Genomic DNA, 15,295 nt, shown 5'->3' with positions numbered 1-15,295 from the left:
AGATGGATGCCGGTGGGGCGGGGGGGGTCTGCCTGAAGGTGCCCTGCGAATTTATTTGTTCAATATCCAGCTCTAGAGAGCTAAGGCCGTGGGCTTCCTGGAGGGTTTACATTTTGTCTCAGATGCGCTCTATTGACGAACTAGTGCTATGTTGGTACATTTTGAAGTGCTGTTTGTATTGTCCATACTTTATTATTTGCTCGCTATACTCGACAGTTGATTGTACTTGCTGTTGATATATGGTATGCCTGTGTGTTTTCTTTCTAATAAAGAATTTTGAAAAAAAAAAAAAACTATTGCACCAGTTTACTCTATTTGCTAGCTTAGCACTGATAATGGCTGCATTGTCCCTGTTCTCAGTACTCCCTTTTGCAATTATTTTCTCCTCCAAATGCAGGCTGTAGGTGCCTTGGCACTTACATGCCTCTCTCCCCAAACACCTTCAGTTATAGGACTGCACTACAGAATTTCTCCCAGCATATCCAATTTACTAATATTCTATAGTTGGGCACATTCAAACCTCTAGGTTGGATGTCCTTCTTTCCGAGGTGCCCCGCAGGTCTTGGTTCAACCCTAATTTCCTCTTCCTAACATCTTTGCTTTAGCACTTCTTTTACAAGAAAGACCATCCTTGGGTACTCTTGCCCAAGCAGAGCTCTCCCCTTGTGTTCAAATGGGTTTTATTCAAGCCTGTTTATGGTGCCAAAGCCCATTGGGGGAATATCCATCTGGATTTAAAATTTCTCAACAAGTACCTTCCAAAGTTTTGCATGTAGTCCACAAGGTCAATGATTGCCTAAGACAAGGCAACACAAGGAATCTGTAGACATCCAAGAAACCTATCTGCATGTTCCCATTTATCAACCCCATCAGAGCCAGAACCTTGGAGAAACACTCTGGTAGCTGTGGGCAAGCTGAACAGCAGGGCCACAAACTGAAAGTGGCAATCCTCCACTGCAAACTGCAGAAACCTTTGGTGAGGTGAAAAGAGCAAATGTGCTGGTCTGTTATCTTTGAGATTGACTGATGCCAGAAAATCTTTCTTTGGAAAGCATAAAGTCACTCATCCCGTCTTCCCCTTCCAAACCTCCACAAAGCCCTGCATCATTTCATTGTGAAAAGGAATTGTTCCCTCCCCCCCCCTTTGAAGTCCATGGTCTGAGATTTGCAAAATGAACTTTTTTGAAGTAGAAGGAGCAGCAAGTTTTTGAACCATAGGCTTAGCCTTCATTTTCTCAAGTGGTAACCAGTACTCTTACCCACAGTCACTGTTTATATCTAATCATCCAAGGCAAGACCAAACAAACATTCCCCTTTAAAAGGCATATGTTCCACATGTTTTCTGAAGGGCAATTTCACGGATCAACATTTCAGCCAGAAGCTCCTGCGCATGGGAAAGACCCAAAGACACGAAAGCTGCTGTATGGAGTCCTTTAAGGCATGCTCCGAGAAGCAAAGAACATGTGGAAAATCCTCCAGGTTTCTTCTTGATTCAGTATTTCCACTAGAATAATTTTCTCCCCCACCAGCACAAATGAGGCCTTAAAACAAGACATTCGTCCAAGGCATCCTTAAATGAGACACAGTCCAGTGGATGCAGGAGGAGAGGCTGGGCACGGGCATAGCCCTATCCAAATGACCAACCTCTCCCAAGTGATCCTTATATAAGGAATGTTAAGTATGTGATGTGCATCTTGCAATTTTTTCTGAACTTACTCAAACATCATTGAGTACAATAGATGGCCTATTTATGATTATGACAACTAGGAAGTTTGAACTTCAGGCCTCCTTTGGGCTCCATTCACACCTACAGTATGCAGTTTGCCTTTGAGCGTCTCTGCAATGCTTCATGTACCACGATTTGTGGCAAATCTGCGGTGAAAACGTACTACATGAGTTTTTCCATCAAAATAAATTAAACCAAAAAAAGCAAAAGCAAAAAAAAAAAAAAGCACTGTTTTGCATTTAAAAAAAGTCCCTGACCCCTTCCAAAAATGCATTGATGTGAACATGTTCCATAGGAACCCTTGGTGAAAATAATGAAAAAACCCTTGTTAAAAAGCATGAAAAAACGCATTGGTGTGAACTGGGTAGCCTCGCTGGTGTGCGAGGGAGGTGTTCATAGTACGAGGGATGGATTCCCACCATTGAGGAAGAGTGTGATCTTTGTGTATTATATCTTCCTCTGGACTACAGTGCCCTTATAAATGAATTGGGCACCACCAGTGTCTTATAGTAAATGTAAATAAAATTAGCGCTAAATCACAATAAAACAGTGTAAAAAATGCCAATGGCAGCATACATTCGGTGCTTCCACATAACACAAATATAGGTATATAATAAAATTAATGTAGCGCCAAAGGAATACTGCAAATAAATCAATAAATAACAAAAGATGGTGACTATGCACAGTGAGATAAAAGTGCAAGTGCTACCATATGTTTAAACCATATAATAATGTGATACCGTTTCCGTAATCACTATCAGAAAGTTTCACAGTGGATATAAAGTGCTAGTGCTGTCAAAAATCTCGTGACAGTGATAAAATAGCCATATAAATATTCCAAAACTATATCAAGTGGTGACCAATAAATAAATATATGGAAATGCATAAAATGCCAAGTTCATAAATATTCAAAGTTGTGCAAAATTGCAATAAAAGTGTTGGTGCTCCAATCCCATACGTGTGACTCCGTGTGCTGGTAATAGTAGTACCAGCAGCTCACCTTCCTGTCTGGCTCACAAATTATAATGAGCCAGACACACTGTGTGCACTCTAAGGTGCTAAAGGCAATGGATTCGTCACCTCCTCCTCCTCCTCTCATAAGGTGGGAAATGCCTCCTAATGAGTAATGTTAAATAGGCAACCAGACCCGCTCTGTACACTACCAGGATGTGGGGGTAATGGAAACGTCACCTCCTCCTCCTCTCTCTCAGGGTGGGGGGGACCATGTATAGGAATAAAGAGACAATCTCTAGTGCTCTCTGTATGACAATTTATTAAGCTTCGGGGATAATAATATACTACTCACATTACAAGGCACTCGGGCAGTGCACGCATGACAGGCAGAAGTTTGTGTAGCGGCATGTGTAACCAGGGTCCTCCCCCGTATGCGTTACGTCTTCCAATCGACTTCAACAGCAGGGGTGGAGCTGAAACGCCGTCTCTGCAATACATAGTCACCTTAGTGCCGCCCTCCCCTCAGCCATCCTATCACTCTGCCACCGCCTTCCTCCAGACCAGACGATCCAGGAAGTGAGACAGTAAACCAACAGAGGAATCACAGCAGCGGGGCCGCCCTCCAATGACCCGTCCAATCACTCTGCCATTACCTCCCTCCAGTTACACTTATGTACACCTGCAAAAGTTTGTTCGCACTTTAAACCAAAATAAATATTTTTTTATCAAAACCTGATTCTAGGCCCCCTATTATGGAAGTGGGTCACCACTCCACCTTAAGGAACAAATCAGTTTTTAATCCTCAAAACAGGGATAATAAATTCATAGAGGTATTTCGGAATATGGTTTCTGAGGATTTGGAAAGGTTAAAAGTTCAGAAAGTTCCCTATCCTCATTGGATTAAGCAAAGTATATATAGTAATTTGGAAAAAGATAAGGATGTTGTGATACACCCAGCGGACAAAGGGGGAGGTCTAGTAATTATGAACAAAACATATTACAGGGAGGAAATGCAAGGCCAACTATCGGATAGGGACACCTATCAGATTTTAAATAATAACCCCACTATGGATTTTAAAAAACAATTGGCCCATCTGGTAGAAAAAGGTTTTAAAAAGGACATTTTATATAAAAAGGAATCACAGTATTTAAACCTCTCAGCCTGCAGGATCCCTAGTATATATTTTTTTTACCAAAGATCCACAAAAACATAACCAAACCTCCGGGTAGACCCATTATTAACCACTTTAGAACCGCTCACAGTAATACTACTGCGGCAGAGTGGCTCGTTATCGTCCAGCGACGTAGTATTAACGTCTTTGGACACTCCCCCTTCTGGGCGGCGCTTGCGCGCCGCCGGAGGCTCGCTCCCGCTGTTTTCATTCACAGCGGGAGTCGGGCCAGGGGAGGAGCAGCGGCGATCGCCGCTGCTCTTACCCGATCGTCGGGGATCGAGTCTGGAGATCCGCCCGCTGTGTGTAAACACAGCGGGCGGATCTCCATAGTGACAGGGAGTGACAGATCGGACTGTTCAGCATAGCTGGACATCCGATCTGTCCATGACTCACACAGTCACCTCCCCCCCTACACGTCAGTAAGCACCAGGCATACATTAACCCCTCCCTCTCCAATAAAATTAACCCCTTCCCTGCCAGTGTCATTTTTACAGTAACAGTGCATATATATAGCACTGATTACTGCAGTAATGTCACTGGTACCCCCAAAAGTGTCAAAAATGTCAGTCAAGGGTCCGATCTGTCCGCCGCAATGTCGCAGTCCCGCAAAAAAAATCGCAGATCGCCGCCATTACGCGTTAAAAAAAAAACACCAAAAATGACAGAAATCTTTCCCTTTGTTAGTAAACGCAATAACTTTTGCGCAAACCAATCAAAATACGCTTATTGCGATTTTTTTACCAAACATATGTAGCATAAAACAAATTGGCGAAAAATTTTTAAAAAAATTGGTTTTTACATCTTTTTTGGGGGGAATTTCATATAAAAAATGTTAAAAATATTGTTATTTTTTCAAAATAAACGCTCTTTTTTTGTTTATAGCGCAAAAAGTAAAAATTGCACAGGTGATCAAATACCACCAAAAGAAAGCTCTGTTTGTGGGAAAAAAAAGACGTAAATTTCGTTTGGGTACGGCGTCGCACGACCGCGCAATTGTCAGTTGAAGTCGCACAGCGCCGAATCGCAAAAAGTGGCCTGGACGGAAGACAGCAAAATCCTCCGGTGGTAAAGTGGTTAATGGGATTGACTCTGTGCTAGACTGGTTCAATATATTGACTATTTTTTGCAGCCCCTTGTGTCACAAACTGAAGCATACACCAAGGATACGAAACATGTAATTCAAAGTCTGAACCAATTGGTGGATCTGGAGAATTGTATACTGGCTACAGCAGATATCGGGTCATTGTATACGATAATAGGGCACTCTGAAGCCCTGAAATCCACCAAATGGGCTTTACAGTGTTCAGACCTGACACAGCAACATAGAAAATACTTATTGGAATGTCTTTAATTTTGCCTCAAGCATAACTATTTTTGGTATGACCATAATTATTACCTACAAACCAAGGGTGTAGCTATGGGCGTGAGGTTTGCCCCTAGCATTGCCAATATATTTATGGCCTATTGGGAACAAGAACATATTTTGAAAGATCGACCAAAGGAGCTTGTGTGCTACCAAAGATTCATAGATGACTTATTAATAGTATGGAATGGGAGCGTTGAGTCATTTAATTGTTTCAGGAATCAAATGGACAGAAACAATAGGAACATTGTCTTATCCTGTACAGTAAGTCACCATGAAGTGGTATTTTTAGACTTGGAAATTTTTAAGGATCAAGGGAGACTGCTTACTTGTAATCAGTTTAAACTTACTGATAGAAATTCATATCTACCATTGGACAGTTGCCACCACAATATGTGGTTGTGCAATATACCAAAAGGTCAATTTATCAGGCTGAGGAGGAACTGTTCCAAAGAATACGATTTCCTAGTTCAATCTGAAATACTGGAAAACCGATTCTTGGAAAAAGGATATGATAGAGACAAAATTAAGCAAGTTAAAAGGGAGGTCCAAGCATTGGACAGGGAAAATCTACTAGTGGCCAAAAATACTAAACAATTATCTAATACATTTGAGTATAAATGTATCATGGATTATAATGTCCAACATAAACAGATTGAAAAAATAATCAGTAAACATTGGGACATCTTGAAAAGGGATAAAATATTGGGACCTGTGTTACCCCCCAGGCCCAAATTTATATATAAAAAAGCCCCTTTTTTTTATATATATAAAAAAGGACAGACTAGCACCAGGTGTGATAGATCCCCCTGTGAGAAGAAAAGAGGGATTGTTCTCCTTTCTCTCGGGTTTCAGTCCTGTGACACGCAGTGGGCAATATGAGAAAAAAAGGAGTTCATATCAAATAGTACCGGAAAATATTATACTATTGAGGATCTGATTACATGCACAACCACTGGTGTAATCTACATGCTGGAATGTAGTTGTGGGCTTCAGTACATTGGGCGTACCTCCAGAAGCCTAAATATGAGTACATGAACATATTAAAAAAGGCACACCCACACATAATGTGTCTAAACATTTTTTACTGGTACATAATTAAGATCCAAGGTCACTTAAGTTTTGGGGGACAGAGAAGGTGGAAAAACATTGGAGGGGAGTAATTTTATAAGACAATTAAGTAAAAGAGAGTCCTATTGGATCTTTGAGTCCAACGTTTTATCACCTAGGGGATTAAACGTGGAGTTCGATCTCAACTGTTTTATCAGTGACAAATAATCTTTTCTTAGTAGTAATGATCTTTTTTAGTATTAATAATTATTTTATTAATATAATTTTTATGAGATAACTCTTTAGTACTGTGTTGAGTGGGGTCCTATTTATTAGAGGTCTATTGCTTTTTATGTTTTTATGCACTTAGTGTATTATGTGTATTCTTGATTATTAATTATATGTGTAATTTTGTTAATTTTATCTGATTTATCTTTACATTATGGCTGACAGAGAGTGGGTAGGAGGGCGTTGTGAGCAGGCTTTAGGCTATATATTCTATCATAATAAAAAAACAACAAATTTTTTATTGCTTAATTGTTTATACTGATAAGTGTTCACCCCTGCGCTGGCTTTTTTCTCAAATATGCTGAATTGTCAGTGTTTTCTGGTGTCACCGCTTATTTTTTGTGCATTGCCCTGCCGCTGTGTCTCCTCTGTCCATACACTTGCTGACTTCCTGTATTGCTCGCTCTGAAGGGAGGTAATGGCAGAGTAATTGGACGGCTCATTGGAGGGCGGCTCCGCTGCTGTGATTCCTGTCGGTAGTCACTTCCTGGATCATCTGGTCTGGAGGGAGGCGGCGGCAGAGACGAATTGCAGACAGTGTTTCAGCTCCACCCCTGCTGACAAAGTCGATTGGACGACGTAAAGCATACGGGGAGGAGCCTGGTTACACACGTCGCTACACACACTTCTGCCTGTCATGGATGCACTGGCCGAGTGCCTTGTAATGTGAGTAGCATAATATTATTCCTGAAGCTTAATAAATTGTCATACAGAGAGCACTAGGGAATGTGTCTTTATTCTTATACATGGTCCCCCCACCCTGAGAGCGAGGAGGAGGTGACGTTTCCATTACCCCCACATGCTGGTAGTGTACAGAGCGGGTCTGGTTGCCTATTTAACATTACCCATTAGGAGGCATTTTACCTTATGAGAGGAGGAGGAGGTGACGAATCCATTACCTTTAGCACCTTAGAGTGCACATAGCGTGTCTGGCTCATTAAAATTTGTGAGCCAGACAGGGAGGTGAGCTGCTAGCACTACTATTACCAGCACACAGAGTCACACATTTGGGATTAAAGCACCAGAACCTTTATTGCAATTTTGTACAACACTGAAGATACCTTTGATTTTTTTTTTTTTTATGAACTTGGCACTTTATGCATTTCAATATATTTATTTATTGGTCAACACTTGATATAATTTTAGAATATTTATATGGCTATTTTATCACTGTTACAAAATTTTTGACAGCACTAGCACTTTATATCCACTGTGACACTTTCTGATAGTGATTACAGAAACAGTACCACCAGTGTCTTGTCTGGAGCTTTAAAATTAGAACCATATTATTATGGAACTTTAATACACCATTCATCCTTCCTGGAGTTTGCTTCTTATGGATATAGATTCGAGGCTTAGAAGTACATGATATTGTTCAGAGTCTCTAGTCAATCAAAGGACTATATGCAGAATTGGTTGTTATTATTGGGGAAAGAATACTGTTTACATATAACATGATACAGTATATGAGCAAACCTTCTGGGGCATTTGTTTTTAATTGTGTTCTTTGTGCGTTGCTGTGGGTACACTTTTAACCTTTATGTTAAAAAAGATGTTTTATACAAACAGGATCATACAAGTCTGATATGAAGGATTTACATATTAACTGTAAGTAAGACACAAATCTCTAAATGGAGGTTGAGTCCAAACCAGGTTTTTACTGTAGAAGTGTTTGATGCTACTATATTAATGACTCCCTCTACTTTAGGATTAAAATTATATATACACATACACACAGTATCTCAGAAAAGTGAGTACACGTCTCCCATTTTTGTAAATATTATATCTTTTCATGTGACAACACTGACGAAATGACACTTTGCTCTGACCTCAATAACAACACAGCCATTAATGTCTAAACTGCCAGCAGCAAAAGAGGTGTACTCAAAGTAAAAATGTCCAAATTGGGCCCAATTAGACATTTTCCCTCCCCAGTGTCATGGGACTCGTTTGGGTTACAAGGTCTCATGTGTGAATGGGGAGCAGGTGTGTTAAATTTGGTGTTCTCCGTCATACTGGTCACTGTAAGTTCAATATGGCACCTCATGGCAAAGAACGCTCTGAGAATCTGGGGAAAAAAAAAAAAAAACCCGAATGGATTTTTGTAAGCACTTACCATAAAATCCTTTACTCTGAAGTCCATTGACAGATGCAGCTCTTATACTTCTTAACCATTGGGTGGTTATGTGTCATCTACAGGAGTAGTACTAGGTAGTGAAATAAATTCAGTGACTCATTTATAGGGGCTGTCCCTTCCAGCATAACCCCTACACACTCTGCCACAAGCCAGTTTCGTAGCACGCATTGGGAAAAAAAAAAAGGAAGGGGCAGGTGCTGCGTCTGTCAATGGACTTCAGAGAAAAGGAATATACGGTAAGTTCTTACAAAAATCCAGTTTCCTCTATCGTCCATTGACAGACGCAGTTCTTATGCTTCTTAACCATTGGGATGTCCCAAAGCAGTGTAAGCACGAGGGATGGGAAAAACGTATTTCCAAAAAGGCTAAAACATAGCCAACTGGGTAACAAGCTCAACCAGGAACAAGAGCTTACCCAAAAGGAATAAATTAACCCCTGAAAGAGAAAAGTCTTTTAGCCGCAAGGTTTTGCAGACTGCTGTTTAAAGGATGCATCCGAAGATGCCAATAAATCTACTTTGTAGAATTTTGTAAACGTATGCACGGACGACCAGGTCGCCGCCTTACAACCCCTGCGTAACAGAGGCCTAATGGCAAAAAGTCCAAGAGGCACTCAGCGCCGAGTAGAATGTGCTTTCACAGGGAAAGGAGGAACCTGACCCTTTAATGACTACGCCTGAACGACCGCCTGCCTAATCCATCTGCATATAGTCGCAGCAGATGCAGCCAAACCCTTACGAGAGCCCTCAGTAAGGACAAAAAGAGAATCTGATTTCCGAAAGGACTCGGATCGACAGGTAAACCCTGATCACCCAAACCACATCCAGAAAGTGCAAGGCGATTTCCTTGGGATACTTCGCCTGAGGACAGAGTGAAGGCAAAACAAATGTCCAAATGGAAATCAGACACCACCTTAGGAAGAAGAAACGGATTAGGTCGGAGAACCACCTTAACTCAGTGGACCACCAAATAGAGCGAACGACAGGAAAGCACAGCCAACTCGGACACTCTGTAATCAGAGGTAATGGCCACCAAAAAGGCAAGCTTCCGAGACAACAAAAGCAGAGAAATATCTCTAATATTCTCAAAAGGATGCTTTTGAAGAACAGACAAAACCAAATTCAGATCCCACGGAGGCAATAGGGATCTTCTCGGAAAAGCCAGATGACGCACCCCTTGAAAAAAGGTGCGGATCAAGGAATTAGCAGCCAACAGGCATTGGAAGTTAATAGCTAAGGCCGACACTTGGCCCTTTATCGTGCCCAAGGCCAACCATTGCTTGACTCCTTTCTGCAAGAAAGCCAAGACCCTCGCAACCAAAAACAAGCGAGGGTGCAAAGATTGCGATTCACACCAAGAAATGTACGATGATAAATCTTTGTGGAAGTCGCTTTTCTAGCCCTCAACAGGGTAGGAATCACAGACTCAGAGACCTCTGTCTCTCAGCACTTGGCTTTCAACAGCCATGCCGTTAAAGCCAGCGACCGTAAAGCAGGATGGAAGACCGGCCCCTGGGACAGCAGGTCCTCACTTAGAGGCAGCCGCCAGGGAGGCTCGATGACCAACTTTACCAGGTCTGCGTAGCAAGACCGTGGAGGCCAGTCTGGGGGCCACCAGAATCACTGGAATGTTTTCCACCACCAGCCTGCGGCGAAACCTTGACAACAGCTGTATCGGAGGAAAGGCATAGATCAGCCAATACGGACTCCACGGAAGCACCAAAGTGTCTGCGGCGTCGACCAGAAGGTCCTGAGCCCTGGCCACAAACCTTTGCACCTTCTTGTCGAGACAAGACGCAAACAGGTCGACCTCTGGGGTGCCCCAACGGACACACAGGGGACAAAACACCTCAGGGTGAAGGGACCATTCCTCTTGATCCAGAACTTGACAACTCAGGTAATCCGCCTGCCAGTTCTCCTTTTCCAGAATTTGAATTGCGGAGAGAGCCGGAACATGTTCCTCTGCCCATCTCAAAATCTCGGCCACCTCCTGGGCCGTCCAGGCACTCTTGGTGCCCCCTTCATGATTGATGTAGGCCACAGCTGTGGCATTGTCTGATTGGATCTGAACCGGGAAACCTCATAGCCAATCCGTCCAGTGGAGCAGGCAAAGCCTGATAGCTCTGCGTTCCAGAACATTGATCGGTAAAGAAGACTCCTCTGTCGACCAGAGTCCCTGGGCACAGAGATTGTCCAGCACTCCACCCCAGCCCGACAGGCTGGCATCCGTGGTGAACATCGTCACTGACAGCAGTAGAAAGGACTTGCCCTGACTCAGGGCGGGCGACAGAAGCCACCAAGAAAGCGTTGATCTCGTGAGGCGGTTCAAACATATCATACTGTCTAAGGACCATGGATTCTTGTTCCACTTGACAAGAATCTTTCTGCAGAGGCCTGGAATGAAACTGAGCGAATGGGACTGTTTTGAAAGTCGACACCTGAGCCTTTACCAAGGTTTTGGCCCCTTACCACCTAAGTTTATTCATATTACTATACACCCTCGGCCGTCCTGGAAGGCTCGGAAGAAAGACCGTTACCGATATACTAACGGTAGGTTTTCTCTCCTCGCCTTCCAGTATTGAAATACTGTCCCAATAAGACCTAGCATAAGACCTTTCGGCCAAATGCTAGGTCTTGTTGGGACAGTATTTCAATACGATAATGCTTCAGGAAGGTGTCATGACTGGACCAGGTGGCTGCACAGCAGATCTGTTCCCATGATGCTCCAGCCTTCTCGGCCCAGGATGTAGCAAGGGCTCTTGTTGAATGTGCTTTGATTTTAGCTGGGGCAGGAACACCTGATGACTCATAAGAGGTGGTAATTGCCTGCAGTGGCGTAGCGTGGGTTGTCAGCACCCGGGGGCAAGGCAAGTAATTTGCGCCCCCTAACCCGTGGATTTTAGCACTCGAGTCTCTTCCACTAGATTAGTTAAAGAAACCCTTACCCCCTAAGCACATGTATTGTTTGTTATGAAAATACTGATGTAATTAAAGTAAAATGCATCTAAATACAAGTTTATTTTCAAACACTTTATTGAGTGCAAACATGCATTACACATTCTCCACATTTTCAGCAGGTCTATGAATACAAATCTACAAATGTAGTAACCTAGCATGGGCCATGCTATTATATGTCGTCTCACAACCATCGTAAACGACAAAAAATATCAAGAACAAAAACTAAACATCAAAATGGAACCATACCCTGGAGATGATCCAAGACTGGGCTAGATGGAGCAAACTTCCTCAATCCTGTACCTCTAATTGTAATTCTTTAATAGAAGTGCAAGATATCAATCTGTTTATACAGATTAATTTAAATTCGCCTGCTTTTAATTAGCGCAAATTTTTCAACAACGGAATTGAAATCTACATTAAAGTCTCTCTCAATGGACAATATTGCTAGATTACTCAGTCTTTCTTGGCTCATTGTCATAGGCGTGCGCAGCCTATTGCATTAGGGTGTGCACCCCAAAGCTCAAACACACATGCGTGTATATATATATATATATATAGAGCAGTGATGGCGAACCTTGGCATGAGACGGTCAGAGACTGCAGACATGATACAGGAGATGGTCAGAGACTGCAGACATGATACAAGAGATGGTCAGAGACTGCAGACCTGATACAAGAGATGGTCAGAGACTGCAGACCTGATACAAGAGATGGTCAGAGACTGCAGACCTGATACAGGAGATGGTCAGAGACTGCAGACATGATACAATAGATGGTCAGAGACTGCAGACATGATACAGTAGATGGTCAGAGACTGCAGACGTGATACAGGAGATGGTCAGAGACTGCAGACGTGATACAGGAGATGGTCAGAGACTGCAGACATGATACAGGAGATGGTCAGAGACTGCAGACATGATACAATAGATGGTCAGAGACTGCAGACGTGATACAGGAGATGGTCAGAGACTGCAGACGTGATACAGGAGATGGTCAGAGACTGCAGACATGATACAGGAGATGGTCAGAGACTACGGACGTGATACAGAAGATGCTCAGAGACTGAGAACATGATAGAAGATAGAAGAGCACTAGGGGGGCCGGAGAGCACAGGGGAAGCAGAGAGCACTGGAGGAGGTGAAGGGCACGGTGGGCTGTGGGGACAGGAGAGAATTAAGAGGGGGTTTGCAAAGCATTGTAGGGGGGTTGGAAGGTGCAGGGGGTGGAGAGCACTGGGGGGGCGAGCAGGGAAAACCAGGGGGGTGGAGAGCACTGGGGGGGGCAGGGAGCATAGGGGGGAGGGAGATAAAAAAGCACTGTGGGGAGCTGAAGAGCATGGGGGGGGCTAAAGAACAGGGGTCTAGTGCACTGGGGGGGGGGGTTTAAAGCACTGAGGGGGGATAAGAACACTGGAGGGGGGGTTAAGAGAGCACTGGGGGGCCAGCAAAGGAAGTTGTATAGGAGGGGGATGGGGCAGCTGCATATAGAGGAATTGATCTTTCACCATTCTTCCTGCAGGAGGGAGAGGAGGACAATCAGTTATTCAGCAGCTGCAGGAAGGATAGGGAAGGATGAATTCCTCTATATGCAGCTTCCCCATCCTCCTCCTATCCAACACAGAGCGCACACACACTTGGGCAATGGGCACTCACCTTCTTCCCGCTGAGGCTCCGCCCCCTTCTTCCCGTCGAGGCTCCGCCCCTCCTTCCCAAGGCTCCGCCCCTTTCTTCCCGCCGCGGCTCCGCCCCCTTCATCCTGCCGCGTCTCCGCCCCCCGCTTGCAGCATGGATTGAAGGAGCTGCCACTGCAGCTGCCTTCACACTGCCATACAGGATCTCTCAGAGGACGCTGGCTGATACCCCCCAGTGCGCCCCCCTATTGGTACCCCACTGTGTGTGTGACACAGTCACTGTCATGTAGCTGCTTGCAGGGAGAAAGACCAGCGGGGGTGGGCGGGATCAAGCAGCTGTCAAACACCAGCCAATGATTGGGCTGCTTAAGAAAGGGGCGGAGCCACATAAATGAAGCAGCCGCCCAGACCCCATCCCATTGGCTGGTGTTTGATAGCTGTTCGGTCCCGCCCATCCCCGACATCACCGCTGAGTTTTGACAGCTTGTCTTTCTCCCTGCAAGCAGTAACATTACATGACAGTGTCATACACATGGCAAGCCTCACTGTCTGCTGGAGCCAACAGCACAGCTGCCTCTCCACCGAGTATCTCACTACCCTCAGTGCCAAAGATGGAGATCTCGGGAGACAGCCGGCCCTACACTAACAGACACAGGGTGATTAGGGTGTGCCCAGGCACACCTGGCACACCCCGTGTGCACGCCTATGCTCATAGTAGATCTCCGATATGTTTTAAATTAGTTTAAGTTTTGAGAAACTTCTTTCACAACTCGCTGTAGAAACAGTGATAGTAAGAAAGATTCTTAATGTGACAACAAAGTTAGTTAAACTTTCTTGCAGCTTCCACTTATACACCCAGCGAAGCAAATCTAAAGCTGACCAGTTTGCAACCTGCTCATCAGGATTGACCTCCTTATACAAGATAATGTGGTGCCGAAGTAAAGTTATTTCGGTGAGCATAGATGCAGCATTCAAGTCTGTGTACTGAGCACACGTGTGCTGAATTTGTTTAATGAAATCATTTTTACAAGTGTCCAACAATGTTTGGATTTGCAAAAAAGCGAATCGCTGGTGAAGCGTATTCATCTGCGTAGTACGTTTTTTAATTTCTGCCTGGAGCTGATCAATTGCTTCCAGTTGTTCTCTGCTTGTTTCCTGTATTAAGGTCAAGCCAGCATCGCAACTGTTCTCACCATCCATCTTCTTGCGTCTTCCAACTCTTCTCTCTGTAGGTATGCAATAGGTTTTGCATACCTGCAGAGCTTTCTCAGTTGCCTTTGACACTAGACTATCACGTTTTTCATGAGAAAATAAAGCCAATGCTTTTAACTTTTGCACGCATTGATCAAGCGCAAATCCTTCTTGCTGCAGGGAGATCTGAGTATCATTTACTTCGGCTAGTACTGGGTTCCAAAAAAGCAAGAAAGAGAAGAAAAACGTACCGTTAGTTTACCGGTAACGGCTTTTCTGATGAGCCTTCCAGGACGGCCCAAACAGGAGAGATGATAGGCCCCTCCTACCGGAAACACAATCAAATCAACATAGTTAAAAGGCACCACCCTTCCCTCTGCCCCTCAGTTGTAAAGTATCTTCCACAACCAATTTTTCGAGGGAAGTGTTCAAATTAATTCCATAGGTACTTACCCCTTAATTTGTTTACACCCTTTTAATAGGGCGGGTAGGCCGGCCGTCCTGGAAGGCTCATCAGAAAAGCCGTTACCGGTAAACTAACGGTAAGTTTTCTCTAATCGCCTTCCAGGATGGCCCAAACATGAGAGGATATTAGATTACCCCTGGCCTACCTTAGGGTGGGACTACTGCCTGTAAGACCCTCTGTCCAAAGGTTAGGTCCTGCTGAGACAGTACTTCTATCCTGTAATGTTTCAGGAATGTGTCGTGGCTGGACCAAGTGGCTGCCTTGCGGATCTGTTCCCAAGATGCTCCCGCCTTCTCGACCCAGGATGTTGCTAGGGCTCTTGTAGAGTGCGCTTTTATTTTAATAGGAGCAGGGATACC

The sequence above is a fragment of the Pelophylax lessonae genome, assembly GCF_965119305.1.
Source record: "Pelophylax lessonae genome assembly, chromosome: 1".
Taxonomy (NCBI): Eukaryota; Metazoa; Chordata; class Amphibia; order Anura; family Ranidae; genus Pelophylax; species Pelophylax lessonae.
This window is presented reverse-complemented; position numbering follows the sequence as displayed.